We start from the raw sequence: 6,498 nt of genomic DNA, 5'->3' as shown, positions 1-6,498 counted from the left end.
CCCCATGGTAGATGTGAAATACTAAATTTTCCCCTAGTTATGCCTAAACCCTACACCCCAATTATTCCTCCTATCACTTATCACTAAAACTCTAAACTCTTTCCCTATATCATTCCAGAACATCCACATCCCTTTATCCATCTTCCCAAACAACAATATTTCAAATAAACCAAGCCCTCCCTCTCACTTTCATAATTCATATCCTTCCCTTCCTTTTCTAGTCTACCAAGACACCTCATAAGGTCATCTCTTGTGCCTTTAGTCCTAAATCACTCTTGCTTATTCCTTTTATCCCTTCTCTTGGAGTGTACAACATTAAACCTTGCAAACATGGACAAAGAAGACCGAGACTATTAGGAGGAGAAAAACATAGGCAGTGACAGTTCGACAGATAGACCTCGACATTAGAGAAAACCACACAAGTGAGGCAGAATTATTAGGGAGGAGCCATCAAACCTAAAAGAATTGCAGGCCTCTCAGTTAGCTGTCACTTGTTTCAGACATCTAGGGTGCTATGAGTTCTGTGAGCGAGTAGAGAGAGTTCAACACCACCCTGAGCTCACCAGACTTTTTGTAGCCCATCTTTAGGACAACAAGGTGACTCTTGTTGGGGTCACATTTACAGTTTCACCCTCCATCATTGCAGATGAAACCAGGATTCCAAATGTAGGGGAGAAGTGGTACAAGGCACAAGACTTGGATGAACATTATTATGAGCCTTATATCAAACCCAGGTACAGAAATGAGGCGAAAAGACGTTTTCCTTTTAGATTCCTTGAGGACAAGTATGCCCCTATGATGAAGATCATCATGAAATATTTCACTTGTGAGGGTAGATTTTCCAGGCTATATGCCTATCACATCAGGTTTCTCACACATTTTACCAGGGTGAGGATGTTAAACCTCCATTATTTCTTGTTCAAGAATATTGAGAAGATGGCCCATTTTGTGCAAAAAAATCCATACCCTCAACAAATGAGCAGTCTCTATCATTATTCCCTAATCAAGATGATTGTGCTTCATCATCTTAGTCTCCTCAATATCTCTTGGGAGACATTTATTGCTCATGACATCTTTATGGGTCCTCAAATTCCTCCACCAGTGTCTCAAGAAGCAGGGGGACCTTCTAGCGATGCTCAAGTGAAAATAGATGAGGAGGCCAAAGAGACTAGAACCACTGAGGTGCCCGGGACTTACATGACATATCAAAGGGGCACAAGGATATTGTTTGCAGATGATAGGCAAGTGTTTGCTCCACAGGATGTGGAAGGGACATTGCCTTCTTCATCAACCTATAGGAAAATGCTTGCTCCATAGGATGTGGAAGGGGCTTTGCATTCTTCATCAACACAGCAGGTATAGGTGCAGCAGCTGCACAAAAGGAAGGAAAAGATGTTGGAGGAAAGTTTTGATGATGAGGAGAAAGAAAGGGACTTTGATTTTATAGAGCATGATGAGTTGGAGCAACGTTATACTCATCATTTTGTGGAAATAATTGACGTAGAGGCTCAGGATGAAGAAACAAGAAAGGACATCATCATTTTGAAAATGGCAACAAGAAATGCTAAAAATAGCATTGCTATAAATAGCATTTCAGGTACCAGTGTTGGACATAGCAACAAGGAATGAAAAATGGAAGTGCTAAAAATAGCATTGCTATAAATAGCATTTTGGGATGGATTCCTATTTTAGTTAGTCCCTAAACTAAATTAGAGAATTAAAATTTGAATTTGATCTTAGCAGTTGTTTCTAAAATAATTAATTAATTCATCTTGAGTTAATTAGTTGTAGAAAATCAAACATGATGTCTATGTGAAGACATGCAACAGTTTCTCCCTTGATTGAGGAATTTATCCCTCAGTTAAAGAGATAAGGATGAATTGTAATTTGAGTTGTAATTAGTTAGCTCAGTTATCTGAGTTAAGTCTAGTTAGATTAGTTCCAACAGTTTGTGGAATTAATTGTGAGTTCAGTTAGTTAATGCATGCATGCATGTCACTGCTGCACTTCAGATAACTAAATATTCTCTCATAAATAACTCATGCATGTCAATTCAGTCAGAGACCTAGTTGAGATCAGAGGAAGGGATAGTGTATTATCAGTTGGAGGATTTTTCATATATAGGAAACTCATCCATGCAGAAGGAATTATCTCCTTCAGGATTTCGCAGTTAGATCAGAGGTTAGTGAGTGTGTGAAGAGGCAAATTCACACAGGTGGCAGCACTGGACCCCAAGGAAAACTGTGCAAGGAAATAGGAGGCTTGGAGGGCAGAGGAGAAGGTTTGTGAGAAGCCTTTGACTTTTTATGAGCAGCAGTTGGATTGCAGAGAGAGCAAGATAGCTTGTGAGTTTATTCTTTTTGTAATCTGAACATATTTCCACTTGTATGATAATACAGAGATTGGGGTTTTAGGTTGAGGCTTTCCCCGGGTTATTCTTCTGTGTTCATGTGTGATTGATTTCTCGTTCTCAGTTATATTTGTTCTATTTGATTTTTCTCATATTCGATTAAGCTTCCGCAAAGTTTGTTTTAGAAGTAGATCTTGTATTTTGCTTTAGTATATTGCATAATATGTTGATCTACAGTGGGAATTTCTACATGGTATCAGACCAAAGGTGATCAAAGGAGAAGAACAATATACAAGAAGGGAGAAATTCGAAGTTTGAGGTTCCCAAATATAGAAATCAAGTTCTTATCACACCTCGATTTCACCAATGGCATTCAACGGTTTAAGACTCGAATATGCTCTTGATGGTAGCTCGAATTATATAGCCTGGAAGGATCGCATGGAAGCAGTATTAGAGGATAACGGTCTAAAGTACTTCATTGATCAAGAAGTCCCCAAGCCGGCAACGACTAATGCTACAGAGTTGGTGGAATGGAAGAAATGTGTGGCTAGAACAAGGAGATTCCTCCTAGAGGGAGTTCGAGACCACATTGTCTTGAGCCTCCATGGGAAGGAGACACCATTTTCGATGTGGAAAACATTGAAAGATCTATATCAAAATAGCAGCGATCAAAGGAAGCTAGCGTGAAATACAAGCTTCAGAAAATCAAGTGTGAAAAGGGCGACACGATCTCTACATATCTGAACAAGCTCACCACCTACAGGGATGAGCTTGGAAGTGTAGGGATCATGATAACTGATGATGATATGGTGAGTCTAGCTCTCCTCGGTCTTCCTAAGAGCTGGCATAGCTACCAAGACTCGGTAAATAGAAGAGAAAGACTACCAGATTGGAAACGACTCTGGTCGAATCTGATGCAGGAGGAGATAAGAAGAAGCACCAGAGATGGTTCTTCATCCAAGGAGGATGAAGAAAATTGTGCCTTAGCGAGTAAGGTGAAGAAAGGGAAGAAGAAGGATTCTCATCCCAAATCGAGTTCTTCCCATGGTGGGAAGATTTTTGACAAATCGAAAGTGCGATGCTTTCATTGTCATGAGGTGGGCCATTTTGCTACAAATTGTCCACTGAAGAAATCCAAGATGGGATCCAAGGAAGGATCTGAAGGTGAGGCATTGGCCTCACAGTTCGAGTTGGATTTCACCCTCTTCGCATGCATGGTTTCATCCATGGTGGGATGTGGTTGGGTTCTTGATGGTGGAGCTTCTTTCCACATGACCAGCGACAAGAGTTTGTTTAGTGCATTGGAAGAGAAAGATCTCCAAATACTCATAACAATGGGTAATGATGAAAAGTATAGTGTCTCAAGAATAGGCATAGTTGTTTCTCAGAGGGAGCATGGAGCTTACATTACCTTGACCGATGTCAAGTATGTACCAGGACTGAGGAAAAATTTGGTGTTGATCACAATGCTAGAAGACAAAGGCTATGATGTAGTCTTCATTAAGGGAAAGGTTTTCTTTCAACACACCACCACTAGACAGGTGAAGCAGGTCGGCTCACAAGTCAAGAACCTGTATGCTCTTGAGGTTCAAGATGCATGCAAAGCCTTGAGGAGCAAGGCAACTGATGGAGACTTGGTGGTTGAGAGGGAGAGTACATTACCTCTCAACATGCAGCGCTAGATGAAGTCTCAGACAATTGTGAAGGAGCCACAATTGGTGAAGCAGCTTCGGGGGGTTGTGGAGCAGCCACAACTAGAGAAGCCGAGAGGAGACCGAGTGGAGGAATCCACTCATGCAGAGACCTCCATTAGGGGGAAATTTCAAGCTAGGTGGGCAGAGGGATCACATGCATCCATATCTCTAGGTAGGAGGTGGGGCGATGTGGAGTGATAGTCTCAAGAAGGCTTGAATAGGGGCAGGATCATTGAGGTACCCAACCTCTTTGATTAGACCTTGCTACAGGATCCCCGACTAGGAGTAGTAGGACTGGCTGAGTGGGTAGAGACGAATGCAGATGGAGCGGCAGAGAGAGCTACAGTGCAGGAATCCCAAGACAGTGCAGAGCTAGTAGGTTGCAACAATGCAAGAGGCACAAGAGTGTTGCACCAGTGCAGGATGGCACAAAGAGGTGTGCAATGGTGCGAGATGCATGGAGTGTTACAATAGCTCAGAGGTCAGAGAGGGAGCACTTGTCAGCAGTAGAGGGAGCTTCAGCATCAGAGGATGCTTCTAACCCAATAGGGAGGTCAGTTGGGAGATTTTTTTGTTTCTAGAGAAACAACACTTGGGAGAAGTGTTGCATGCAGAACATTCCAAAGGTTCAGGATCAGGTTTGAGTTGAATTCCTTTCTTGTTGAGAGGGAGTGTTGAAAATGGCGACAAGAAATGCTAAAAATAGAAATGCTAAAAATAGCATTGCTATAAATAGAATTTTAGGTACCAGTGTTGGTCATAGCAACAAGGAATGAAAAATGGAAGTGCTAAAAATAGCATTGCTATAAATAGCATTTTGGGATGGATTCCTATTTTAGTTAGTCCCTGAACTAAATTAGAGAAGTAAAATTCGAATTTGATCTTAGCAGCTGTTTATAAAATAATTAATTAATTCATCTTGAGTTATTTAGTTGTAGAAAATCAAACATGAAGTCTATGTGAAGACATGCAACAGTTTCTCCCTTGATTGAGGAATTTATCCCTCAGTTAAAGAGATAAGGATGAGTTGTAATTAGTTAGCTCAGTTATCTGAGTTAAGTCCAGTTAGATTAGTTCCAACAGTTTGTGGAATTAATTGTGAGTTCAATGCATGCATGCATGTAACTGCTGCACTTCAAATAACTAAATATTCTCTCATAAATAACTCATGCATGTTAGTTCAGTCAGAGACCCAGTTGAGATCAGAGGAAGGAATAGTGTACTATCAGTTGGAGGATTTTTCCTATATAGGAAACTCATCAATGCAGAAGGAATTATCTCCTTCAGGATTGCGCAGTTAGATTAGAGATTAGTGAGTGTGTGAAGAGGCCAATTCACACAGGTGGCAAAAATGGACCCCAAGGAAACTTGGACAAGGAAATAGGAGGCTTGGAGGGTAGAGGAGAACGTTTGTGAGAAGCCTTTGACTATCTATGAGCAATATTTGGATTACAGAGAGATCGGGATAGCTTGTGAGCTGATTCTTTTTGTAATCTGAACATATTTCCACTTGTATGATAATACAGAGATTGGGGTTTTAGGTTGAGGCTTTCCCCAGGTTATTCTTCTATGTTCATGTGTGATTGATTTCTCGTTCTTAGTTATATGTGTTCTATTTGATCTTTCTCATATTCGATTAAGCTTCCACAAAGTTTGTTGTAGAAGTAGATCTTGTATTTTTCTTTAGTATATTGCATAATCTGTTGATCTACAATGGGAATTTCTACACATCATACAGGAAAAGGAGGCTCAAGTCCAAGCTTTGATGGACAAGTTGTAGAGAACCAAGTATGTTATCACATATTTGGATCAAAATAACAAGCATTTGAGTGACAAGCAAGTCCTCGTGGAGCTGGAACTTCTCAAGGTAAAACGACAAGGTGACACGGAGACACAGGTCATTTTGACTCCTATTGAGAAGGAAATTGAGGATGATAGAGAGACTTGGCTTGAGAGGGTCGATTTTCACTTAGAGAAGTTGTTGTAGAAGGCCAATAGGGATAATTAGATGATTAGGCACATGGCCTACCATGACAGGACCCGAAACAAAATTTGCAACATGAGGGTCAAAAACGTGAAAGCTAGGCTAAGGCGAGCTCTAAAAGGAAAAAAGAAGAGGATAGACTTAGGTTGCTTGCTGAAGCTTCCTTGGTTCATCAGGATACTCGATGATGGTGCTTCTCACAATTTTTTGTTCAAGTTTGGAAGAGTTTTTGTCATTTGCAAATTTTGAAATTTTAAACACAGAAAATCAAGCTCAACGTGCAGCACCACTGGGCCTTTTCCTAGGGGCATCCAATGGACTAATGGCTCACATTTTTGGATTCAAAGCGATGAGTGCATGCACCCTATGGATTTTCTAAGTTTTTGGGGCAGAACTAGTCCACCAAAAGGTCAAAAAATACCCTAAAAATGACCTTTCTGCCACTTTTTGGACACACAGAAGCAGTCTTG

The sequence above is a fragment of the Pinus tabuliformis genome, chromosome X (genome assembly GCF_031772625.1).
Source record: "Pinus tabuliformis cultivar Carrire ecotype Pingquan chromosome X, CPIR1, whole genome shotgun sequence".
NCBI classification, from domain to species: Eukaryota; Viridiplantae; Streptophyta; class Pinopsida; order Pinales; family Pinaceae; genus Pinus; species Pinus tabuliformis.
Note: the sequence above shows the minus strand (reverse complement) of the source record.